Source organism: Lissotriton helveticus, chromosome 12, assembly GCF_964261635.1.
Source record: "Lissotriton helveticus chromosome 12, aLisHel1.1, whole genome shotgun sequence".
In the NCBI taxonomy this organism is placed as follows: Eukaryota; Metazoa; Chordata; class Amphibia; order Caudata; family Salamandridae; genus Lissotriton; species Lissotriton helveticus.
In genome coordinates, this window is record NC_136073.1 from 492,074,088 (window position 1) to 492,101,771 (window position 27,684).

The following is a 27,684-nucleotide window of genomic DNA, read 5'->3' on the forward strand; positions in this document are numbered from 1 at the left end:
GCCTGCCATGGACACTGGCCCTGTTGCTCTGCTGTGTTGTACTCTCCCCTATGCCATGGACACGTGCCCTGTTTCTCTGCTGTGTTGTACTCTCACCTGTGCAGCCTCTCATGTACTTGCTGTGCCACGTGCCATGGACACTGGCCCTGTTGCTCTGCTGTGTTGTACTCTCACCTGTGCCATGGACACTGGCCCTGTTGCTCTGCTGTGTTGTACTCTCACCTTTGCAGCCTCTCATGTACTTGCTGTGCCACCTGCCATGGACACTGGCCCTGTTGCTCTGCTGTGTTGTACTCTCACCTGTGCCATGGACACTGGCCCTGTTGCTCTGCTACGTTGTACGCTCACCTGTGCAGCCTCTCATGTACTTGCTGTGCCAACTGCCATGGACACTGGCCCTGTTGCTGTGCTGTGTTGTACTCTCACCTGTGCCATGGACACTGGCACTGTTGCTCTGCTGTGTTGTACTCTCACCTGTGCATGCCCACTGGCCTTCCTGTTTGTAGTTTGCCTGTGCAGATTATCTTGCATATGGTCAGCATTTTGTGCCTTGCTCTTGCCCACTGTTGTTCTACTGTCACATCTGTGCAATATGTGAATAAAGACAGTTACTCCATTTGTGTGTTTTGTCAGTGTCCTTGCTGATTACAGTTTTTTTGGTGTGTGCATTTGGTTGCCTGTGCCCCGTGCTCTATGTGTCACTTAAACATTGCCAAGCTCTTTGCCCGCATCACATTTCTAAACAGGGGTGACAGGGTCATCAGTCCATTCCAACACTGATTCTTGTGTTATCTGTGTTGGCTCTTTTACCTGTGATGCAGTTCTCGTTTTAATGGTTTGCTATTGTTGGCTACGTTGTTGCCATGTCAGGTTGGGGTACACTGCCAGCACAGGGTGTGATGCTGTGCACAGGTTTGCATGCAGGCTGGGCAATGTCATGATTTATGTATGTTATTTCTGTATATGGGCCCAGCTGTGTATGTGTATGTTCATTTTGTGTTGGCCCTTAGTCCTGGTCCCCTGGCATACATGAGATGTGTGCTCTTGGGTGGTGAGGAGGTGTGCAGTGTGAAGGGTGTGACTTTGTAGTGGGTGTGTGCACCTCTATTGTGATAGACAGACATGTGTCAGCCAGGAGTTGTGTGCCTGTAGTTTGGATTGTCATGCATCATGTAAATGATTGTATGCACTTGTGTGAGTTGTCTGTTGTGCACTGTGCAGTGTGTTGGTATGTCCATGCAGTTCTGTGTGACTCCTCCTTGTTGTTTTGGTCACTTATAAGTGTGCAAAGTGTGTAACTTGCACATCAGTGTTGTGTTTGTTTGATCATCAATGTGTCTTGAGTGTGTTTGGTTATACTGTGTGGCCCTGCTGCTCCTCACTGGCATTGTGTTTGTGTTAGTCATGCATTGCAGGCACATGGTTTGAGTGAGACAAATTCCTAGGCAATTTACAATAGTCAATACATATATTTGGGTACAAATCAGGGAAAAATAAACAACAAGAATCATGTAAAGAGATATTTTTAATTGTATTAAAAAGGACATAAGGTTAAAAAACAACAATAGTTACACATTAATTGATTATTCATATCAGTTCAATAAAATATACAAAAGGCATAGAAGTGGCAATGTTATATTCTTGATCAATTGTATCGACGCGCGTTTCAGCGTAATGAAAACACCTTCTTCAGGAAATGCCACTGATTTACCTAAAAATAGTAATAAAAAAAACATTTAAAAAAATTGCTAATTGACATTGATAAACATATCATATTTTAACAAGTAAAAAAATTACTCTATCGCTAAAAATGCAACAGCAATCAGCTTTTAAACTTCATTTACATAATTCAAATTTTCTAGACATTCCCTAGTAGACACATTGTAATGTCTATATGTAATAAGATAATATTTCATTGCATATAAAGAGGATTATCTAAGTGCTCATAACAAAATATATTGAAACGGTAAGTTGATAGGTAAGAAAAATTCATGGTGCAAGACCTAAAAAGGATGCCATACATTCAAGGTAATTCATGTCTGATCACTGAACTTACTTCATATACGTGTATTAGGTAGAGGCTCTTATACGATGGGCCAAACGAGACTTTAAAGTGAGCCTTATTCGTTAGGTTCCTCTAGGTAAACCTGAAATCAAGGTGTTGATATGAAATATACATCAAGTTAATCTATGGTCAGAACGTAGCATTAATGACTATTATAATCAGTCACAACAGTGGTCAGTATACACTTACAAAGAGCCATATAAGACCTGATGATATCTTTGTTTCCTTGGTCTGAGCAATTAGGTAAAAAGGGGTATAGACAATGTTTTCCTAATTAAAAAACTGCAAACAAATGAACAGTTTTATTTTTGTAGTTAGGCTTAATCAATAAAGACTACAACCAAGGAAAGAAGTAAAAAGTGAGCGGAAAAAAGGCAGACGTCACCTTTCAGTAGATATCAAGATGTGCGCCAAAGATAGAGACTTATTTAAAACTTCTGAATGGTCACCCTTATATGTTTCTGAATTTAATAAATGCACAAAAACAAGGAAAGGGAAGGGCGAGAAAGAAAGGGATAACGACGTGAGTGACTGCTCTATTACTTATAAGATGGTTATCACATCTCATGAATACGGAAAACATGCTAACAGTTACCTTATCTAAATTGTAGAGCTGGTCAAGACAGACGGTATGCTGCTATAAACATATTTCGGTGATGACACATAAAGGAGCGGTCTATCTGGAATAGAAAATTGTCTCTATGTATAAATCAAAATAAGGAGAAAGCAACTTATCTATCTATCCACACATTCCTTCCGGGTAAGCATCTGTCCCACCCCCGCCCGGTTCCTCTTCGCTTTCGGTGTTTACCCTTTGTTACCTGGGCAAGCCGATGGGCTTCCCGCCCGTCCAACCTCATTTCCGGTTACCCCACCCATTTCTGCGAGGTGACCCGGTAACCGGTATCCCCACTTCCTCCATGCCACAGGCTCCGCGATCTGTTGCGTAATTAATCGTTTACTTCCGGTTCCCTGAACCCAGGGGAGCTAGGGGAGCTTGCCAGTGGCCCCCTGAGTCCTGACTGCCCCGTTTGCAGTCTGTGCCCCGCTTCACAGCCTGCTTTTGTATTCCTCTTGGATCGCTTTGTACGTACCGCCTGCTATTCCTTCCTCCGACCAAAGGACCTCTTGCAAGTCCACTATGCCTCTGGGACAAATCTAACCACCTTGCCCAGCCCCCCCCCCCGAAATCTTGTTCTTCCACGGGTGGGTGGGTCTTCTCCTGACACAATTCACCAGAGAAAGAGGGCCTTGTGCCCACTGCCCACCTTTAAATACCCCTATCCCCTGCCACATTCCTAACCATGGATTTACAGCTGAGCTGGCCCAGCCCATTCTCTGTTGGGCCCGCTCTTTCTCCTTCCTTATCTCCAGCCAATTCTTATTGGTGCCCGGGCTCCGCTTCCCGGGGGAGGCCTCCACTGAGACCCCCGGTCCAGCCACTGTCCCCCTCCCCCTGGGGAGTGGGGGGCTGAACCAAGGGGCACAGCAGAGGCACCCCCACATGGTCGCACCACCCGAATCCCAATAACTTCAGACCACACAAGTTTTTGTTTTATGGAAGAATTACGGCTGCAGTTTATTAGGCATTTCCAACTTACAAGCGATCCTTTACACACCATTTTTTTTGTCTGGCGAGCCTGTGTCCTTACCCCATCAACTCTGCACTGTGCCCTACATCCAGTGCAGCTACCTTCGCCAAGGTGACCTATCACCGTCCTAAACCCCATTTGCTCTGCACTGTGCCCTACATTCAGTGCAGCTATCTTTGCCCAGGTAACCCATCACCTGTGGACGCACCCTTTCCTTTCACTCCGGGCAAGCTTCTGCTTCCAGCCCGACCATTTAACCTTTTACCTCCGGGTTGCCACGCACTACTTGGGTAGGCGCCTGCTTTAACCCAACCGGACGGCCCTTTTGCTTCCGGTGTCCACTCACTCCCGGGTAACCATCGGGTTCCCAACCGGCCGGGTGACCTTTCACTTCCGGTGTCCACACATTCCTTCTGGGTAAGCGTCTGTCCCACCCCCACACGATTCCTCTTCGCTTCCGGTGTGTACTCTTTGTTACCTGGGCAAGCCGATGTGCTTCCTGCTGTCCAACCTGATTTCCTGTTCCCCCACCCATATCTGCGAGGTGACCCGGTAACCGGTATCCCCACTTCCTCATTGCCACAAGCTCCGCCCTCTGTTGCGTAATTAATCGTTTACTTCCGGTTCCCTGAACCCAGGGGGGCTCGGGGAGTTTGCCAGTGACCCCCTGAGTCCTGACTGCCGCGTTTGCGGTCTGTGCCCCACTTCACAGCCTGCTTTTGTATTCCTCTTGGATCGCTTTGTAAGTACCGCATTGCCTCGCTGGGAGCTATCGCGGCCAGCGAGAGCCCCCCCATGCCATTACTGCGGCCCCATTCTTGCAAACTACCAACAGCCCCTTGCATTCAATGCTGCTAGCATATTCCGTAGCAGGACATCTGTTCCAGTGTCCGATAAGTACACCCCATCTGCCCTGCCGCAAGTTAATTAGGGTGTGCCTGATGCTACCTAAACCTACCCCTTTTAAAAACTTGGCCATGAGGCTATTTAGTCTCTTCCTTGACAACTCCATGCCGTTTTGGGAGTGCGCACCAGCCCATACCCTTCTAGGAATTATTTCGGACCATACAACTTCCGAGTCCATGCTCCTAGCTAAATTAGTGAGATCCCTCTTTAACATGTGAAAGAGTTCCCCGCGCCCCATCACTGGAAGGTCATTTCCCCCTAGATGAATTACTAAAACACTTGTGTCCTTTGCACAGGTGTGGAAGTCTTCAATGACGCTCCCCAATTCTCTCCAGTGCAACCCTGGCTTGCCAAACCATCGCACCCTTGTCCGTTGGAACGGGAACGTTGCAGTCCACCCAATGCTGTGGGCTCTGTTAGCGGCCATTGACACGTAAGAGTGCCCGATGACCCACACTGTTTTGTATTCTGTGGAGTACAACAGAAGCACAGAAATGTTGGGTATCAATCTTCCATCCGCCTTTTATTATACATGTAAATTGCAGTACATAAGTTTGGTCAAGACCCCTACCACTGAATCGCCGCAACCCATGTCTTCTTCCATCCTCTACCCGTCGGATGTTGGGCGAATGTACACCCGAAACCTGTTTGATTGCCATCTACCTATTTGTTTTATTGCATTTGCCGACATGCCCTCCTGGAAGGCTGTGGTGGCTGCCCCAATGCGGAAGGAATGTGTAGTGTAATGACACCCTTGGAGCCCAGCCACTTGGACCGTTGCTGCTAACACCCTTTTAAACTGATACAATGTTACCGGGGACCCATCTTTGTGGGTGAGAAGGTAGTTGTCGCCATTAACACCTTCCCGTTCCTGGATGTACCCTGCCAAGAGCGTAACTGGGCAATACGAGCTGTGCCCTTCCATCCTATTCAGTATAATGAACTGTCCCCTTCCCACTTAATCTGTCTTAGAGTACCTCACCCGTAGGGATACCTGCTGTGCGCCTAGTGATATGTCCTTCACCAACAAGGCCCTGCTGCTTTTATCCCCTTTTCACCTGGCTACTAATTCGCTAATGCGAAATGCCCCGAAGAAGGCCAGGGAAAATGTTACTCTAAACAGCGTGCTTTCAAACTCAGAGTAGCACACCAAAGGGAGGTGATCCATTAGAATCTCCTTATACCAAACGTAAGACTAATGAACAGCAGTGTAAGGTTCCAACCTCTGATCTACTCTATCGACGACTCATGTGCTTATTGTAGTTTAAAATGCATACAGGTTTTCGCACTTCAGCAGCCTGACTTCCAAAAGGTCACAGGTGAAGTACTTTCATCATGGATGGTAGTCAGCATTTAGGCATCTCTCTGGTAGAAAATGTCACAACCAGGAGATAATCGCTATGCAAGGCACAGCACTGTCCCTTCTCAAGTTTTTTTGCAAACAAGCTCCTTTGGGTAACCTTTACTGTTATAGCAGATTGTGCCACAAGCAGCAGTGTCCACTTTGAACAAATCACTGAACAATTGCACTCCAGTGTTGAACATAGCTGCACGTAAATGATGACCTTTGTTAAAAAAAATCCTCTACCAAGTTCCCACCAACCTTTCTCACTGACTCCGCAAGTGGACGGACAACCTGGGGGGTCAATAGCTACTGGTGTACACCCTGAAATTATAGACCTATCCAGTACTACTCTCAGACAGCATATACATCTTAATTCTAGAATATGCCTTCTGAGGTTCTGTGATTTTCGACTTCGCTTCGTAGTCAGCCGCCATATTGTAACAGCCGCCATTTTGTGTTGCCCTCACTCAGGCGACACAGCAAACATAGTGTTTTTGCCTTTTTAGCTGCTCGTCTCTCCTGTTAAAGAGTAACCCTTTGTCCTTGTTTATGAAACCGATGTGAGGGTCTGGCCGAGTTAGTTAATTCATGTCTAGACTGATTGATCCTTGTCTTAGTTGACTGTTTGGGTCCCACCATTCTTCCTTTACTTTATCTTATTTGACTGGCCTTCACTATTCTCTCCGTGTATTCTCCTGTTACACAACTATCCTTTGAGGCTCGCAAATACGTCCTGCCAGCTGCAAATTGGATTATATGCACTAGCATTGATTAACTTGAGGGAGGGGAGAACACGAGGTCTGAAAGAAGGACGTACACAAGATACTCGATAGCTTGTTTTCGAACTTTTCTCATTTGTCAGTTTTGTATGTTTTGGGAGTGGGCATTGTAAATATGTATGGTATAAAAGATTGTGCGCCACGGAATGAAGTGGCAGTCTCCTAAGAATCTACTCTCTGTAACTTCTTGGACAACTGTGCTTAGCTGCAGCTAATAAACCTGATTTTCTACGCCTAACGGAGTGTCTCGTGTCTCTGTTCGACAAGGCAGGTGAACCCGGAGATTCGAGGCGTGCCCTGCGCCGCTCAGCCCATAAGGCCCAGTTCTCCACTTCTTGTTAGGAATGTACTGCCAAATGCCAAATGACCGTTGAACAGGACCAAAGACTCATCCACAGCTGTTTCTCACCTTGGAATATAGATCTCTGAAAATCGATCTACAAAGTGATCAAGGACAGGCCTAATCCTAAAACTATGGTCACAATCAGGGTGATCTCACATCAAGGCTGAAGCAATATCAACAAAACATGGCATCCAAAGAAGAAGCAAACACCGATCACTACCCATGAATGCAGGAAATGTAGCTATTGCCATTGAGGGACTAAGTAGACCAATATGAAGACAGCGACAGGCCCATCAAAAAAGTTAATCCCAAGAACTTCTACAACTCATCCAGATTTGTGAGAGTCCACCAGGTGGCTCTAGAGTGGGGCTTATGTCTGGCACTGCTGTCCCTCAAATAGTGTTTAGCATACAAATTAGTCAGGTCAACAATCTCATCCTAAAATACATTGTCCATAAATAGCTGAAAGAAATTTAAAGGCAAAAGGTTTTCAGTCTTCACTCAACACCATGCAACACCACTAAAGGCAGGCAACACTGGTTGCACCATGTTTAGGGCAACCCAGAGTGAATGGAAAGCCTTTCAGCCCCATGAGGTAATCCCGATGCCTCTTGCTGCACAATTGGCACATCTGTGTCGTCCTCTAAAAGGGTCACTTTATCCAGACTGAGAGTGGCTTCATCATCAGAGGATTCCTCTCAGACCGGATATTGACTGCCAGAAACCAGGACTTCATACTCTGCCTCAGATGCAGTCAGTCTCATAACCATGGTTAAAAGAAGACTCGAAAAGCATGTCAACAACCTGCAGAGTGGTAATCCTACAGCTAGACCTAATCTTTACTAAGAAAAGTAACATGACAAGTAAGTCAACAATACCCAAAACTGTGTAAAATAAGTAATCAATAAAGTGTCTCTTTATGAAATGGAAGGTAAAACTACTGGTAGTCTGAAAGGAAAAGTCAATCAATACAGACCACACAAAGACCAACAATATCCCACTAGAAAGAAAAATAAAAAAAATACAATTTTACACAAGATAACATAATAAACATTGTGCACAAATACAAGGAGAATTTCACACACACTAAAACAGAAGGTAAATATGCTGCTATTACACCATTTGCAAAAACCACAATAATGCAGGGCAATGACACTCCTTTGGAGTAAACAGTACAAAAACGTATTCTTACCAAACAGATGCAACTCCACAAACTACAGATCAAGCAGTGATGAAACTGCAAGTAGGACACACTCAAAGAAATACAAAAGCTTTGCACTAGAAAAACATTACGATCACAAATGCAAATGATGGCAAGAAATAAAACAATGAACATTATAAAACACTATGAAGTCTGCCCATCACCATCCAAATGCAAGCCAAACACAGTACCAGCCAGGGGCCAGTCCACACACAGGCAGCCTAATGCCAGAACACACAGACCATCAGCCGAACTACAGTTCACACACAAACGTTCTCTTCTACTGGCTTCTGCCCCCCTTAGGGGCAGATGACCATAAAAATTTAACAGCCAAAACATTCACTCCCAAAAGGGGACATCCCTTGCTCAAGACAATGCTCCCCAAAACATGATGCTCCACATACACTAAAATCCTTGGTGGCCCAGTGGCTTCTGTACCCCTTGCTTGCAGATGGGCCTAAAATATAAGGCGGATCTGTCCCCAACAATTGCCAAAAACAAAGCCTTGTGGTCTAGTAGATGAATTCATGCTCCATGATTGCTCATGGAGCAGGGATATACTCTATAAAGATACTGGGGGAAAGTCCTTTCCATTTATGTCTGTATTCCTTCAATCCCCGCGGAGAATTACTTACCTAATTCACGTACTCTCCCCTGGTTGCGCTGGATCAAATGGCTTTGTGCTATCAGTATGCTGTAAGTGTGCCGACTTCATCATATCACTGAGAAGAGGGTTTGGGGGGCAGCGGAATTGCTCCCGCTGCCATCATTGGTGGGGGGTCAAATGGGGCTGCCCACATGGGGATCGCTAGCACTTACCCCATGGATGTGTGCTCGGACTTCACCGTTACGTCCTCAGCACATGGGCACCATGGCTAAGGGCATACCCCATGCACCCATAACACCCAAGGGGGTTACATAAATATGAGCATACAAAGATCTAAGTAAAGTGAATATACATTAAACACAGAAAAAACCCACTAATAAGAGTTTATCATAAATTGTGCAAAACTAATTCAAACTAATCTCCCCACAGCCTATCAAATTAAACTTAAAAGCAGTTACTAACTAGGGACAGTATTTAATATAAAAGCAGTATAAAAAGGTTACAAACTGCACAATAGAATGCTGCCTTAAGAACAATTACAGCAGAATAGTGTCACTTTGCACTTAAAAGAACCACTAAATATTCCAAGCAAAGCAAACAAAAAGGAAAGTTGTCAATACATGTGAGCTATAAAAATAATTTCAACTATAATACATATTTATTTCTCCAAAATACTGGTGCACCCTCTGCAAGAACAAAAAATGTCAAAAGGAAAAGAAAACAAAGGGATGGAAAGTGAATCACTTGAAATACAAAAAGGATCACCGCTGAAGCAAGTATTGTAACTAAAGTATGAAACTAAAATTAGGCCTTCATATATACATTAAAACAAACTCAACACTGAAATTGAAGTTATAAAATAAATAGACTCAACTAGCTTAATATAGATAACCTTGCCACATACAATGGTCCACCGCGGCACATATCCGAGTAGTCCCGATGAGAAACAACCATTGCAACGGCGCTGCTTCACTGCATAACATTTAGCTTGCATGCCTTACAATGCAGACATCACCAACACCCATGTCCAGGTGTTTTTCTGGTGTGTGATCCGCAGAGCCGACATCTCAAGATTTGAGATCTGCCTGGCTGACACCACATAAACACCAATGTGGTTGCAGTCATCTTAGGACCTGGTGGTAAGTACATTGTCCTGGAAAAATCATTAAAAATGAATTAGGGGAAGGGGTAGCCAGCCCCCCTGGGCCTTGTGGGGGGGGGGGGGGGGAAGTCTCAGAGGGACCTTCAAGGGCCAAAAACATTTTTTTTAAGTTTACCACAAATTTGCAGTGGAACAGACACATTCACTGATTTAGCTTGGAAGCACCCCATAATCCTTAGGGCTTTTTTAATAATAGTTTTTTATTCCTAGTGGTGCCTCTGGAAGGAGTAGGGGCACCACCAAGTAATTTATTTAAATGTTATTGGGGCTGCTGGAAGTGCAGCAGCTCAACAGCAACAAAAATAACAGTAAGTTTCCTGGGTCAATAAATCCAAGACCTCAGGAGAGCTTACCATTTTTATGACATTCACTTTTATTGAATATTGCACTGTGTAAATTAATTAAATATACATTTTATTATATATATTGGTGATTTTTCACAAGGCCAATATTTATATGTTGATATGCTGACCCCTTCATATAGCTAAGCTAACATTTTATATTTTGGTATTCTGACCCTTTGACAAAGTCACTAGATCTGCCTTACTTAACATGACCTCCTTTATATTGTAACATCACATAAACAACCATGCATGGGGGTTTGGGCACCAGGCCCTGCGTCCAACTCCTTGTTGAACTTGAGGGTCAGGCAACCCCAAACCGCACACGGCCAAAGGCTGGCTGCCAGCGGGTGTTGCCTGCAGGCTCTGCAGCCAACCCCACACCATGCACAGCCTTCAGTGTGGAGTTGGCATTAGATATGGTAATAAAATATTACTTCATATCAAAAAATGCTAGAATTAAATTAAAAATACAAAGTTAAAGGGACATTATAGAGAAATTAAAATGTCAGTTAAAACATACCATTTGCAATGAAGAAAAACACTGAAATCCACCAGTTATACTTATCTCATGTAACTATAACTTGTGCATTAAAGTAACCATAACTCACTCCATTGCCATGCACTGCTAATTACCACACATATTATATCATGACATGTTCTATGACATGATAGATAATGTCATTGCAGCATCTGAAAGTACATCATTCATGACAACACTGTGCATGGCGGGGGTGCGAGTTATAGTCATGTAGGAGCCACCACACACACCCCTAGATCATAGAGGTCCTTCTCTAAAAGTTCTTCAAAGTCATAGAAGAATTAAAAGAAGACCAGAGGGGCATGTTTGAAAGAATATGGGCCTAATACAGAAAGGTAACATACACCTTTGAGTAATATACAATTTGGAGTGAGTTTACTACTTTTCGGTATTTACAAACTCTGAGTGTAAATCTACTACAAAAAGGGTAGGTTTACCTTTCTCTACCCCCATGTAAAGCAATTGGCTTACTACTGTGTGGGTGGGTGACAACCTTCCCTAAACCTCTCCCTGTCCCTTCTAAATGCTTCTTGTCTCTAATCCGGTCTTCATTTTGTAGTAAGTTGGCCCCCTTTTCCATCCACCCCATCCAGACTCACCCACATGAAATACTAAAACATATTCTTCTTACGTGTGTGAAGACTCCACAGTCGGGCAGAGTTCTCTGTACACATAGGCATAGGCAATGAAGAGGCGTACACTCTGCAAATAGGTAATACATAGTATATTGTAGCAGGTTTCTAGCACTACAAATGTGCTCCAAAGTTTTAAAAGAGCATTATGAGTAGAAGAATGGGTGGGACTGTTGTGAATGATGTTGGTTGCAAAAGTTGAAGAAAGGGTAGGTTATTTGAGGATAGTTACGTTTTGTGTGTTTCTGAGAGGTTTATGTTGAGGGCTGGGTCTTTTCTGGATGGTGTGGGTGTTAACAGTTGGGGAAGTGATAAGTTAGTTTAGAATTGCTCAGTGTGTTTTGTGGGGTAAGGGAGAATTGTTGCCCAGTTGCAGGTGATGTGATAAGTATGTTATAAAGAAGATCCGGACGAGGGTAAGTTAAGATTTTTATTTTGGTCTCCACTATTCCCACCAGCAAAAGCAGCCACAGAAACATGCAGCAACAACATTCTCTCTCCACTTCTCATCAGGCTCACACACCAACATTTTAAGGCAGCCTCTAGACCAAAAGAAGGGCAGTACCAATAGGGAAGAAGGAAGGGGAAGGAAGAGGGCATCAGGAAGGAGGGTATCTCCAAATAAATACAGTAAGATATAATAAGTAAGAAATAATACCAGGGGAAACAATATACAAAGGGGAATGTGACACATCTCCCTCCCAAAAGAATGAGGAAGGAAAATGCTAAGGTTGTTTCATCACAAAGTATTTGTGCCATTTAGGTATAGTCTTTTGGATGTGCCTCGTGGGTTGACTGAGGAATCACAGAGAGGTGCTACCCGAGGAGATGTTATCAGGACCCTGGCATCTTGCAAGCCTGTCCATGCTCCTGTTCTGACCATTCTCATGGACTACTGTATTATGTTTGATTTTTACGATCTTCTTAGGGTCATAGAATTTAGATTCATTTTTCCCCGCATGTGTGGGTCTTTTTATGGATTCCCAGTCTCCTAAAACCCATTTCTGGCACTTGGTCCCATACTTGGAATCATAGTAATTTTTGTATCTGGCTTGATGAGAATTAATTCTGTCTTTTGCCGCACTTAGGTCATGATCCACCTCTTCTCCCCCGTCAATCCAGTAAGGAAAGAATTTGGTGCTGGTTTTCCTTCTGTTAAGAGACGAAAACGGGGAGATGCCAGTGACTTGGTTGGGAGTAGAATGATACGCCCACAACATATCCTGTAGTGCCTGTTCTACTGGCAAGTAGTTAATGTAAGCAAGTTGGATGTTCTCTTTGACCATTCTATTCACTCTTTTGACCAGACCATTGGCCCAAGGACAATACAAAGCAGTTTTGAGGTGAATAATGTTGAATTTGAATAAGAAGGTAGTCATGGCTGTAGAAGTGAATTGCACTTCATTGTCAGTAACAATGGTGGATGGAATCCCTTCCGAGGCAAACATGGCTCGTAGAAAATCACTGAGAGCCTCAGTAGTGGTTTGGTGCACCATTCTTATGACCACCCAGTGGGAGTGGTAATCAGTGAGTACGAAGGCACATTTTTTTGTGACACCTTTTCTTTTTATTGGAATAATGATGTCTAGGGACAGTTTCTCCCACGATTTGTCTGGGATAGAAACCGGGGTATAATCTTGTTATGCCCCCAAATGCGGTCGTGGTGCAGGTTAATTTCTTGGTGGACTTCCCAAAACGTACCTAATTCCTGACTAACCTTGTTGCGTGTTTTAGGCCAACCCTGCAAGGTGTAAGATTTGAGTTGGGTCAGGGTGGAATCTTGATTGAGGCTTGCAGCCCATTCTGAATAGCTTATGGTAGAAGAGTGAATTTCTAAAATAGAGTATTTTGGGGTTTCAAAATTCTACTCAATATCTAAAGGTGCTCTGTACAGAAAGGCTGCAGCTGGATTGAGGTCACCTGCAACATACTCTAGTTTAAAAAAAAAAAAATTCCAAACCCAGTACCCATCTGGCTACCCTAGGTGTGCTATTCAAAGTACCCTTGGGATTGAAAATGAAAATGAGAGGTTTGTGGCAAGTGCTTCTCTCTCCATCACTGAGTAACTTTTTTCTGAGTTGAAAAGGGTGGGTGAGTTAATGGCCATTATGCATTCTTTACCACTGGTGACGCGAGAAAGCGTGGCCACAATGCCTTGTTGCTGGTGTCGGTAGTAGGAATCCTTTTCCTGCATGTGTCAAAATTGCATTAGTAAGGCACAGAGAGCATGTTATGTTATGTTATGTTATGTTATTTATGTTTTTAATATAGCGCAACGGATACTCAAAAAGAGTGTCCCGGCGCTTTGGGTAAGGGGAACAGATTCAGAATAACATAACGCAATTAAAAAGAACACAAAAAGACAACACACACACAAAAAAACAAGAAAGAGCAGCTAATGAGGCCTACTGGGTGAACAACCAGGTTTTAAGACCTCTCCTGAAGTCCAAAAGACTAGTCGCTCCCCGAAGTGAGAGTGGAAGCGCGTTCCACATCTGTGGGGCTAGCAGACTGAAAGAACGGCCGCCCCGGCGAGCTCTCTTAATGCGAGGGACGGCCACCATAAGCAGCGATTCAGACCGCAGAGAGCGGCCCGGATGGTAAAAGACCACTCTCTTCTGGAGATGTTTAGCTCCTACTGCGTGGAGTGCCTTATAGGCCAATATCATGGCCTTAAAAGCGATCCGTTTACGGATCGGAAGCCAATGCAAAGTCCTAATTAACCCAGAGGCACTGGCGCGTCTGTTTAGACCAAAAATGGCCCTGGCCGCCGCATTCTGCGCGACCTGAAGCCGCTGCAGCAGGTACTCAGGTAGGCCCAGGTAGAGAATGTTGGCATAATCCAACCTGGAGCCTATCAGGGCCTGCACTGTCAGCCTCCTATGCTCCTCCGACAAAAGAGGCAGGAACCTCCGCAGCATTTTTAATAGGCCGAAGCAGGTGCCGGTCACCCCAAAAATCTGGGCTTTCATTGACAGTCCCCCATCCATCTTAACCCCCAAGTTCTTAGCCACAGGGGAAGAGCCGGACGGAGGGAACATGTCAATGGGCCACCAGGCCTGCCAGCTAGGCTCCGCATCGCACCCGAAAAAGAGTACCTCGGACTTATCGGAGTTGCACTTGAGGCTGTGCAGTTGGAACCATGAAAACACAGCCCCAAGGCAACTCCGGATACTCTCCCCGTCAAAGTCAGCCCCTCTCTCGCAAGAGAAGAGGAGCTGGGTGTCGTCGGCATATGACGCGATCCGGACACCGAAAGACTCCACGACCGCCGCCAAGGGGGACAGAAAGATATTAAAGAGGGTCGGGCTCAAAATAGAGCCCTGAGGGACCCCGACTCCCAATGGCGGCATCACAGCGGTGTCAGGCGGCGTCCAGATCGTTTGCCGGCGGTCGGCAAGAAAGGATGAAAACCATTTGAGCACCGTCCCCCGCAGGCCAATCTCATAGAGTCTTGCGAGAAGGCCATCATGGGGGACGGTGTCAAAAGCCGCCGACAAATCCAGCAACACCAGCATGACTTTGCCACCGGTATCCAACACTCCCTTGATGGTTTCAGAAACCTCAAGGAGCGCGGTTTCGGTACTACGATTAGTGCGGAAGCCAGACTGGGAGTCGTGCAAGATCTCATGAGACTCCAGGTAATTGGAGAGCACCGACTGGACGTGCTTCTCCAGGATTATAACGAGGGCCGGCAACAGCGAAATCGGTCTATGATTGGCTGGGACCTTCGGGTCGAGCCCCGGTTTTTTTAGCAGCGGGATGACCATCGCCTGCTTCCATCCTGGCGGAACCACTCCCTGACTCAACGAAAGATTGAGAAGAGGGTTCGCCAGTGGGTTAACCACCTCCGCCAACTTACCCAAGAGCTTAGCTGGGCATGGGTCAAGTGGCGACCCCGATTTTAAATTGCCCATAAGTGCTAAGGAGGCAGAGGCCGGCAGAGATGGAAACTCGGCCAAAACGGCGCCCTGCCAAGCGGGAGAGGGAAGGCCAGCCGCGGAAATAGACGATGTTTCCTCAGGCGCTCCCGATGGAAAAGAATCCTGAATAAGCTTTATCTTGGCCGTAAAAAAACAGGCAAGGTCCGCCGCCCAGGACTCTAGGGGCACCTCTTCCGACGTGACGGTCCGGGGAGAAGTAAATTCTCTCACAATAGTAAAGATTTCCTTACTAGAGTTCGATGCTGCGTCGATTCTGTCCGCAAGATAAATTTTCTTTGCAAGGCGGATATCCCGATGGTAGTCATTCACCACGCGTTTGTAGGCAGACCTGTCCACAATGTCATAGTGTGCCCGCCAGGCCCTTTCGGCAACCTTGCACTGCTGCCGCGTAGCCCGCAGTGCTGCAGTAAACCAAGGGGCCGAGACCCGCTTAGATGTTAAGCGGGGAGGCAACACCGGGGCCAGATCCTCAAGCCTATCCGCAAGCCACTCCTGCAGGGACTCCAGGTCTCTCTCGAGGTCTCCGACAAGCGGGCAGGGGTGATCCACAGCGGCCTGAGCCAACATCTCAGGGGTCACTCGATTGAACGCTCTGGCAACACCAGCCCGTTGCTGAGGGGCAGGGACGGACGATCTAACACTGCCAGTGATAGAAAATTTGGCAAGGCAGTGATCCGACCACACAACCGGGAGAATCTCTTCCACCACCAGAGGCGAAGTGGAGAAGACCTGATCAAGCGTGTGCCCCTTAGCATGAGTCGGCCCCCTCAAGTAGGGGATAAAGCTCAGCGGAGTCAAGGTGTCGGACAGCTTTATAGCAGCGGGGTCAGACAGATCGTCCATTCGGATGTTAAAGTCCCCCGCAACTATGCAATGCTCTGCTCTCAAGGCCAATCCCAGCAACACCGACTCAAGGTCAGCAAAGAACGTACCGGGCGGACCTGGTGGTCGATAGACCAGGAGTCCTTTCACTGATTGGTGCGGCGCTAGCATGATAGAAAAAGCAAGCGACTCCGAGCCACGGATATCCTCCGTCTGCAAGACGGTGCAAACCGTGCCCTTCTTCACCACCAGTGCGACACCTCCGCCCCTGCCCTTGACCCTGTCCTTCCTGAAGATGTTATACTCTGACGGAATTGCCATCGCCACGTCGGGGTTCGAGAACTCTCCCCACCATGTCTCGGTCAGCAATAAGCAAAGAGGCTTCTCTGTCTCAAGGAGCTCAAAGATATCTTGCGCATGACAGCACGCCGATCTGGTATTAAGCAGCATGCATGCATACTCTGTGCCCACGTTGTTACTAATCGGGGCAGATGACATAGCCCGATTGGGGCGCCAGCTACAGCATGGTGATATTTACTTTCTTAAAAGATAATTGGTTCTCTTTTTGCCAATTATATGGCGTATGGTTTTGGTAAGTTCCCTAAAATTAGTTAAGTCAGAAAAATTTTGTACGTATTTTGCCATGTATTCTGCGAGGGCCTAGAAGGACTGAAGTTCCTGTTTGGGAGTAGGTGCAGGGGCTTTCTCTACCACGGCAAGTAGGTTTATCTTGGGTTTGAAACCGTCCTTAGAGATGGAGTGCCCAAGATAGTCAACTGCTCCCATTCATTTTTGGCATTTTACTTCTTTCAAGGTTATGCCAGCCTCTTTGAATTTCATGAGGACTTGTCTTAGCAATACATCATGTTCCTCAGTGGTAGCATCGTATATGAAAATATCATCTTGGAAGCATGTATCCGCTCTAACACTTACTGCATAAATATTTGATACTGCAGTCGCTTATGCCAATCCGAAAGGCATTCTAAGAAAGATGGCAGACTCACTCCGCCACTGATGGACGTCTGCCACAACCCCCCCTCGGGGACCGGCTGGGCTGCCGCTCTCTCCCCAAGCAGGTAATACCGATTACTTATGGTGGTCTGAGAAGCTGGACAATTCTATTGTCAAAAATAAATTGAAAAGTGTAAAAAGAGAAATCAGCGGCGGTACCTGGTTGCATCTCCGGTGCTGGATATGTCGAATTGCCCAGCTGAGTGGCCCGGTATATGGTGGCCAAGCAGCGAGGTGGTTTCTACCAAGTTCACCTCCACTGGCGTTTCAACTGTCGCTGCCGGTACCTCGCTCGCAACTACCTGACATCGCTGACGGCAGACACGAAGGGTGGACTTTAACTTGCTGCTGGAGTACCCCCACGAAGTTGGGTTTCCTGTTACAGAAGGGGATGGCCCCACCACGGGCTACACGGCGCGGACGTGCGGAGGTACCGGGGGATGCCGGAGCTACCACAGAAGCAGCTGATGGCCCAGAGAAGCAGGAGTGTGAAGCTCTAGCTGGGGAAATGCCGGTAAGCAAAAATTCATTGGTGGCTGCAGATATTCCAGAGAAACGAAGCTGTGGCATGTCAACCGCCCCCCAAGTGGGGAAACCAATTTTGAAACTTCTGCGCTCAGGGAGAGCAAAGGCACTCCTCCGATACTGTGGCTCTGAGACGGCCATCCTGGGACTTCAAACGGCCGAAGTCCTGAATGCTGCTATTCACGAGGGAGGGGGGGTGCTGAGGATCCTGTACCTTCCATGGTCTCTAATGTCTCTCCAAATTTAACCGCTGGCACTGGCATGGTGTTTATTGGAACGATCCAAGAGGTGCATGCTTGCGGGACCGTGATGGAATCTGCTTCCTCTCTTGCTGTCTTGGATTTAGGTATCGACTCCGCCAATATTGCACAGATGCTTGATTCCTCTGGGGTGATTGAGAAGGACTCTCTTCCAGATGGGAAACAGCAAGAATTCAACCTGGTGGGTAGGAGCGAGGAAACTTCTGAAAATGATGTAAGCAGTATGAATAAGGCTCACAGTGGCAGAGGGAGTAACATGGCTTCAAAACCCGTTCAGAAGGACATTCAACATAGCCCTAAACGGTGTCACAGGAGTCCTGGACAGCCCCAACTCCAACAATAGAACTAACCACCACGGAGGGGGTGAAAGACTCCAAAGGGAAAGGCCCTAAACCTTTCAGGGCAGGTAAAGGTGGCAGAGGTCGGGGTTTGGAGGTTGAGTTAAGGCACAGGCAACAGAAGTGTTGAGTCGGCTCAAGGGATCTGCAAGTGCTGCAAAGAGTGGTGCAGGAGTATGCCCCTTGCGGAAGTGGGTTGCGTCTAAGGGCGAGGTTAAATCTGTTGTTTCCAGATTATCTAATCCAGGAGATCCTGGTAACATTCTTAGTGCCACTTCACACTCTGGCCATTTAGAGCCGGTGGCAAATACAACTGCAAACATTGCTAGGGCTCCTTCTGTTGCTGCCACGGGTGTTGTTATGGGTGCTTTAGTTCCTGTTGTTCAGGACACTTCACATACCGAGTCAGATGATGGCGGTCAAGGCTCTCTCCATGTGTCAATAATTCAGGAGACAGTCCAAGCAGTAGGGTCTACATCATCTACTCACGCAACTCTTCTTACATTGCCCTCCGCTCCCACTTTTGCCTCATCTCCGTCAACATCTTTGTCAACATTAACTCCAAAAGAAACCGTAATTATGGATAGTGCTAAACATGTCCTGAATGCCCAGCAGGAGGATGACGAACCCTCACTTTCTAGGATTCTGCAGGCACTGGCTGTTCAGAGAGCAGAAGCACAAAACTACTATCAACAGGCTACGGTCGACGGCTCTCTCCGAAGTGACTGCCAAGGTTTCACAACTAACGCCTGAGGTCTCTGACCTCCAACAACGGGTGGCAGCCATTGAAGAAGTAAATAGCCATACAGTTAACTCAGTTAAATCACAAGACTCCCAAATGGCGACTATCCAACTTAAGATTGAAGATCTTGAAAATCGACAGCGATGCCAGAATCTGAGGATTTTTGGAATTCCAGAAGGGAGGGAAGGTTCTGATCCACAGGCATTTGTTGTCATTTTGTTACACAAGGCCTTCCCTGATTTAAAAGATTGGGACATGGATACACAGGTTCAGCGTGCGCATAGACTGCCTCGGTCTCTCACACAAAATAGCCCAGCTAAATCTAATTTTGCAAGACCTATTCTTGTATTTTTGGACAATTTCTTGCTTTGACCAAGCAATTTTTTTTAAGGCACAGGCTACAGCTCCTGTGAAAATTGACTCCATGTCTATGATATTTGTGCGTTCAGATCTGTGCAAATCAACCATGGACAAGTGATGGCAACTTCAGCAACTTAAGGACCCCTTTAAAGCTGTGTGCACTCAGTTTTTTCTACAGGAGTCAGCTCGCCTAAAAGCTATGAAGGACGGTCATAATCATTTTTTCTTTAACAAGCAGAGGCTATAAAGGCACTTTTCAAGTGGCAGTCTACCCCTGAAGACTGATCCAATGTTCAATACTGACTTTAAAAAAAGGGGGGGTGAGATGAAGATTCCCCCCAAAAAAAATCCTTAGAGGGGCGGGGGAGAGAGGGAAAACAAAAGTGGGGTAACTGATAAATAATTCTTCAAAATGGTTGCCTAAATAACTGTTTTGTGCTAGTTTTTCTTTATTGGCACAGGCTGATTTGCCCCTTCTGGTGGTGGAGTCTTTTCTCTCTCTCCCCTCTTTCCTTTTTTTGTTAATAGCATGGATGTTAGTCGGGAGCGTGGGGGAAGTGTGGCGGGCTCATGGGGGGAGGGGTGTGGAGGGCGTCCTTCGAATGCGGTCACTTTAGGACAGCTAGGAAGGGGGTGATTCCTTTTCTGAGACACAGGGTTGGGGGTGCGGGATGTATGGACGCGTGGAAGCAGCGGTTCTAGGGTTAGTTGCGGGGGTCTGCCAGGGAGGGAGTGTGATAAATAGCCAAGGTATAGGTAGAAATGCACAGTTTGAGCACATAATTAGGGAAATCGCCAAAATCGCATCATGCCACGCGCTAAATTTATGAGCTGGAACATCGCTGGCCTTAATCAGGCCAGTAAGCGGCATTTGGTTGCGGAAGAACTCAAGGCTTTAAATCTCAAATAGTTGGTCTTGCTGAAACACACTTGGCCTTTAAGGATAGAACTCTTTTTAAACAACTTGGTTATGATCTTACTGTATGAGCCTCGCAGACAGTTTCTATTCGAGGGGTGGCTTTATTAAAGTTTAAATTCTGCTCCGCTACGGTGTTACGTACTATGGTGGATCAAAAGTGAAGATGGGCAATTGCCCAAATCTAGATGTTTGGGCATAAGCTGACAATTTGTATGGTTTATGGTCCCAATGTTGATTGCCCTGAGGTTATTTCTTTCTTCTGTTCAGAATGATTGGAATGGGATGGGGAACTCATAGTAATGGGTGGTTTTACCTGCATTTTAGATAAAAAAAGATTGATACTACGAATATGACTGCACGTGGCCGAATGGCTCAGATGAGGGCAGCTACATTTGATCAACTCACATATACATCAATTGGAGGATGTCTGGAGAAAACTTTTTCCTTCAATACCGGGTTACACTTTTTTCTCAAATCCACACAAACAATACTCCAGAATTGACATGATCTTTACCAATAAAGCCCTACTAGAAAATTCCTCTATGGAGATCTGTCCGAAAATTACATCGGACCATAATCCCATTATGCTTACAGTAAACTTTCATTATTAGCATAATCAATAACCATATTAGTATTAATATTGGTATTAATATTGATATTGGTAGTATTATGATTATTATTATGGTTATTGTTTTGGCAGATGTTGTACCTTCCAAAAAACAGATGTGATGAACATGAAAATAAAAATAAATTGAGTCTTAATCTAGTCTAATATTTGTCACCGCTCACCACACAGTAACTAGGCCAAAATAGATGTGTTTATCTGTACTCAATCAATTGGTCACCTTCCCCACCCATTTGGGGGGCCATATTCTTGATCCTTTCTTTACTAATTTAACTGGGGCCAAGGTAACCAGGCCCAGCTCTGTAGCTTGGACTGATCATTTTCTGGTGAAAATCTCTCTTGTGATCAAAGAGCATCCGTTTAAGCCTCAAGAGAGAGTAGTGATGAAACGTCACTGGAAGAAACTGAAACTGGAGGATTTTCATCATCTCCTGGAGGTCAACCCATTAGGCTCTCACCTTAGTGTTGAAGCTGGGTATGACGCTTTTTGCAATTGGGTTTCTCGTGCTTTAGATGCTCTGATCCCTGCTGCCTGGACTAAATGCGGTTCCAGAGAACCCAGCCCATGGTACGACAGTTCCCTGGTTCGGTTAAAAAAATCTTGTAAACAGGCAGAAAGGGAATGGCGGAGATCCTATGAGGCTGGGAAAAAAATAGTTTATCTTTCTAAAATCAAATTATATCATAGAGGGGTATGTAGAGCTCGTGCAGCCTACTTCGCCCAGGAATTCAGAAACAGCCCCAACCCGTCCAAGTTAATCTTCAAAGTCCTTAAGGACTTGATGGCCAAAAGAGCCACTGCAGCAGAAGTCTGCTCTGTGGACCACTGCGAAAACCTGGCTGCTTTCTTTAGGGAAAAGGTTCAAGCTATTTATCGTGCCTTTCCCACCATTAATCAGGGAGATGAGCCTTCCAGTTCCATACTTACCATAGGTGAGGCTCTATCCTCATTACCTAACTTGCCGATGGAGGCATTTTATAAATTGGCCTTTAAAATTAAATCAGGCTCACCAGAGGATCCATTGAAGCCTGTCCAGTTTAGAGAGTCTGCTGCTGTCTGTCTCCCTCTAGCATGCCATCTCATTAATCTCTCCCTCACTTTGGGCATCGTCCTGATAAAGCGGAAACAGGCGGTTGTGACACCCATACTCAAAAAGGCTACCCTGGACCCCCTCAAACTTGAGAGCTACCGCCCTATCTCTCTCCTTCCCTGGGCCGCGAAAATTGCGGAAGCCCATGTGAATGAGGTGCTGACGGAACATCTTGTGAGGGAATGTATTCTGGATCCTTCCCAGAATGGGTTCCGTGCGGGTCACAGCACGGAAACTGCCCTGCTCTCTATGACGGAACATCTTCGTTCCGTGCTTGATTCCGGCCAGACTGCGGCACTGATACTTCTTGACCTCAGTGCTGCGTTTGATATGGTTTCGCACAAAATTCTACTCCAACGTCTTCGAGAGGCAGGTGTTGAGGGCACTGCACTCGATTGGTTCCGCTCCTTCCTATCTGATCGGACCTTCAAGGTTGCCACTCCACCGTTTGAGTCCAAACTATATCCCCTGGATCTGGGTGTGCCTCAGGGTTCGCCATTGAGCCCCACATTATTTAATCTTTATGTGAGGCCGCTGGCTGCTGTCGTCAAGCATTGGGGTCTGACTATGGCCTCTTATGCTGACGACACGCAGCTGGCGGTCACCTTGAGTGGGGACTCCGACCGTGATGCCCCCAGATTTCGGGAAGGACTTCTAGCAGTGGCCAGCTGGATGAATACCAACTGTCTCCAGCTTAATGCCAAAAAAACGGAGGTCATGATAGTGGGTAAGCGAGTGGACCTCTGGGGTACAAGTGGTGGCCCCCTGAGCTGGGTGCTACCCCTATTCCAGTGTCAGAGGCAAATAACGTGGGGGTCTGGCTTGACTCTGCCCTCAGCTTCTGTGGCCATACGAAAAAAGTAGCGGCCACCTGTTTTGGCATCTTGCGATGGTTGAGACCTATCCTGAGGTTCTTTGATGCTTCAACCAGGCAGCTGGTCATTCAAGCATCTATTTTATATCGGCTTGATTACGCCAGCTCACTATTGCTGGGGGCCAATCAGGCTGAAATTGTGCGGATGCAACATATCCAGAATGCGGCAGCTAGAGCCCTGGTGGGGCTACCGAGGTTCTGCTCCGCAGAGAGTACTATCCGCTCTCTACACTGGCTGCCAGTGGCACAGAGGATCTATTTTAAGCCCTTGTGCCTGTCGTTTAAGATCCTCAGGTTGGCCTCCCCTCCAATTCTTGACAATCTTCTGACGCCTTATGTTCCTTCACGCCCTTTGAGATCTATGGGCCAAAACTTGGTTGTGGTCCCACGTTTCAGACCGTGTAGAGCGGGAGGACGTTCCATCTGAGTCTTGGCTGCAAAGTTGTGGAATTCTTTACCGCCCCACATCCGCGAAATTGATGAGCTGCTGAAATTTAGGAGAGCCATTAAAACGCATCTGTTCCTTCATCTTTCTTAGGATCTTGATTTGGGTGTCTCCTCCTTCATACTGCTGTGTTGTGTCTGGGTACCCTTCCAGAAGTGCTGGGACGCCCCTTGGCTGGGGCATCTGTGCGCTATAGAAGTGTTATTAACATAACATAACATAACCTACTGTCCATGTTGGTCCATTTAAGTTTCTTTAAATTAGCTGCACACTAAATATAAAAATAAATCTTGTTTTCCTGTTTTTTGTTGGTGCTTCTTTTCAGCAGACATCCCGGGTTTGTTATTGTTTCTCATTTTAATCTGGAAAGTAGAGCCGATTCCCAAATTCAGGGAGGTCGCCTGGAGGATGATCACTCACACTTGTGATGTCGATACATTTTTCTTGTGAAGCCCTGTAATTTTTAGATTTGAAATGTTTATTAATCGTAATCATCATCAGACTCTTCACATTTCAGGGAGAGAGACTGGTCCTTCTGACTAACAGTTGACCCAGCTGCTCTAAAATCCTGCTCAGAGCATACACTGGCTATAGCAGAAACAAGATACTTTATTTTCAGCCTAGTGCTTTCTGACCACTGTTGCTTTTTCCCATACCAATAGGTCAACTTTATTCAAGTTTGGTCATCGAAGTAGTCTCATGACATCTTCTCTAGCATCATAGTTGTGGAAATTGTTTGTTTTGGATTTGCATGCTCCAGTGCACTTGATTTAAGTCTTACATAAATCAACCCATTGCAGATGTTGGAAGTGAAAGTGGTGCTGTTGGTTCTGTAGTTTTAGTGACAAGTGACAGTGTTACCACTGACGTGTGCTACTGTTGCAGTTGTGGCATGTTTCAGGACTAGGAGCCAATACCACACTTTTAAGAGGTTGTAAGCAGCACTTCAGATCTGTCAGAGCTTCGAATTTTGTTATCTTTCATATTCTGGGTCACTTGCATCCCTGACATTCCAACACTTGTAAATGGAGACATCCACTAATGAAAAAGAACTGAGTGGGCCGCCTTTTTTTACTGCAGATCCAGTATCATGGTACAGATATACTCTTTGGAGGGCACAATCTCTTTTCATAAACTTAAATTTGTGCTCAGACAAAGGAATAAACTGTTTACCTAACCAGATACTTCTTCTCTGACATTTATGCATGTTTGTTCTGCCCAGCTTGCCAGGATTCACTGGCTAGTGTCAAGTTACGCAATCTATGATGTGGTTCTCATGCAGCCTAAATGTAACAAAGTCCCACATTATAGAAGAGAACTTCCTAAAGGGGCCAAAATCGGAAGGATTTTTTTGGGTAGAGCTAGGGAGTTATTTGCCTATCCCTTGGGAAGGTTGCAGATGCACTAGGGATGGTGGGTGGCTGCAGGGCTTCGTCTTCTTGTATAGAAGAAAGCATGTCATGTTGGTGGTAATACATGAATTTGAGTAGGTTGAATAGAAGTGATCTGCACTTCCTCTGTGGCATTCTTCAAATGAATACCCATTGGTTCAACTTCCTCATTTCCATTGCTTCCAGGAACTTTGCTTTTCCCTTGTCTCTCATGGTGGAGCTCGGGGGTCCAGTTCATGTCACAATCATCTGATGAAGATAGTGAAGACGATGTGTCCAACAGTCACAACATCCTACTCTTCTTCAGCAAGCTACACTTCCTGCAATGATCCGAGTCCTACCTCCAGAAGATTAGGTATGGCAGATTTTAGTAGCTGTGGAGCTTCCTGTGAAGATGAATATGATCCTGGGGTAATTTGATTTCCAGATTCACTGATGTCAGGCACGACTGCAGACACTGAAGTGCTGAGAGGCAACTGTTTCAATTATGGTATAGATGGTACCATTGTGGATCTAGGGTTCATCCTCCTCCCAGCATCTTCCTGCTCAGAAAAGGGTGCAGCAGTCATACAGTGTTGTCTGAAACAAGTTTGCCAGTGGTGACAAATAGATATAGTCTCCTCACTGGCCACTTATTTGGCAGGAGACTGCTTCTTTGGGGCCATCTTTACTTCTTCAGTTGTTCATCAGCGGAACGAGCAAACAAACTTAGCAGATGAGCCCTTTAAACTCTGGGGGTCAGCTAATTTGCAGATTTCTTTCAGGCTTCTCACTGTCTCAGTCTGTATCTTCAAATGTACCTTCAGGCAAAAAATAAATAAAAGAGAGTGACACTTTACAATTCTTGTCAATGCAACAGACATCATTGTTACCATCATCATCTTTACACTATTATAAAACTCAATTAATTAAAGAAAAACTGGTGTTCCTCAGAGTCATCTGGACTATATTGGTGGCAGACAAAGACAGGCAAAATATTAATTAAATTACTTAATAAATAGTTGGTCCACTGGCCCCTATTGGAGACAGGGGCAGGCATACATCAAATAAATTAATTAATGAATACCCAATCTCCCCCAGTGTTCAATGGGCCACTATTTGAGTTGGGGGGGCAAGAAAAATTGGTTAAAATATTTTCAAAACAACAATTGTGTACTACAGACTACTCTAAATAGAGGCAGCCACAAACAAATATACCAGGGTAAATATATATGGAAAAAAACAAAACTTACATGGGCTTTTATCAATGCTATTAGAAATTGACTTTTAAAAGTGGAATACAATTATAATGAGAAAGAGACATTGGTGCCATAAAATAGTGGTTAATCACTAAACACACACAGCGCCCACACAAACACACATATGCACTGGTACCATATAATGGCAGTCATCACATGGCCAACATAGAAGGATGAGGTATGGAGAACAAAGACAAAATGGCCAACTGTGACAAACACACACATATACAAACAATGGCTCCACGAAATGGTGGTCACACAAAGGCCAGCAAAGAAGGAGACATGGAAAACAAAGAGAAAATGACTAACCTAACCTCACTGCAGCCCTTTCATCCCCATCCACAAACAAAAATGTGCAGGATTGCAGGTAAATCATTGTACAACTATATACCACAAATGTGGCTGGACCATTAGTGGCCCTTTAGTACACCCCCAATGAAGCAGCCCCATTAATGTAAAACAATTGTTTAAAAAAAATCTCAAACAAAGTTAAAAGGAAAAAATGAAAAAAAGATAACAACTTTAAAGATGCCAATAATACAAACAGCACAAGGCAAATTTACCCCTGAAAAATACTTTTAACCTTTGAAGAAAAACAATTATTTAAGCATCCTACACAAGCACATGCATAAACTGGTTGACAAGAAGAAGCACTTGAGAAAGGACAAAGGAAGATGTCTGGCTACATGGACCTGGACTACTGATGTGACCAAAACCCATCAAAAGAGTTACTGTGCACACCTTTGGTTGTTTTTTTCTCGTGATTCATAGTATATTTCCAACTGTTGAGCGTTTAGCCCGAGCACGTGATCCGCCCTGGTTCACGTGTGGAATGACAACTTGCAAAATAGGACCGAGTTCGCGTTCCTTATACGGGCGCACAGCGTTTGTGTTAATTTAATGTTGATTTTCAAATATTTAACACATACTCCAATATCTTGGAAAAGGCTTCATTTATTTTCAGATGTTTCATTGCACGTGAGACAACGTGTTTTAAATTGCTTCTCATACCACAGATATGCTACTCCAAGCCTTTTTCTGGGCACGCCATAAAACACAAATCAAATACCTTCAGAAGTGGATCTTATAATACCCAATGTATTTCGAGCACTAATGTGCTCTTCTTCAGGGGTTTCACTACAAACAGAAAAATATGTAACAATCAATTACAACTCTCAAAACATTATGACATGCACTGTATACGTTTTTTTGAAAAACATTACATGTTACGAATCCATGCAGTAAATTACAGCCAGCCCTAAAACAGCGTTTTTCCTCTAAAACGGTAACACTAAGCTACCTAAACAATGTCCTGGGGGTCCCTTGAACTTAATTATTCCCCTTGCTTACTTTACTCTTCTATGCTGTTGCTCTAACCTTCGTGAATATCAGCCCACGCTGTTCTCCTCAAACTGAACACCCGAACTCCAGAGAGCAGCCTCTTGCATACCTTGGTTTTCCTTCAAATATATCCTCCTGCTCTTTGCTTGTTAACGGCACCTGCCTCTCTGATCTGGCAAACCTTTCGAATTGTATGCCGTGACTCCTCCTCTCCTCACAAACCACTCATAAGCCACCTGTAGTT

General features: G+C 45.4%; 1 long non-coding RNA gene across 1 annotated transcript; it reads right to left on the minus strand.

Annotated features, from left to right (window-relative positions):
- Window positions 1-1,580: 1,580 nt before the first annotated feature.
- Window positions 1,581-27,593, minus strand: LOC144797720 (uncharacterized). The gene is made up of 5 exons (XR_013603450.1): window positions 27,550-27,593; window positions 27,169-27,236; window positions 2,661-2,745; window positions 2,057-2,147; window positions 1,581-1,711 (listed from the first exon to the last, which is right to left on the minus strand). It is a non-coding gene; the product is annotated as an uncharacterized LOC144797720 (long non-coding RNA).
- Window positions 27,594-27,684: the final 91 nt, after the last annotated feature.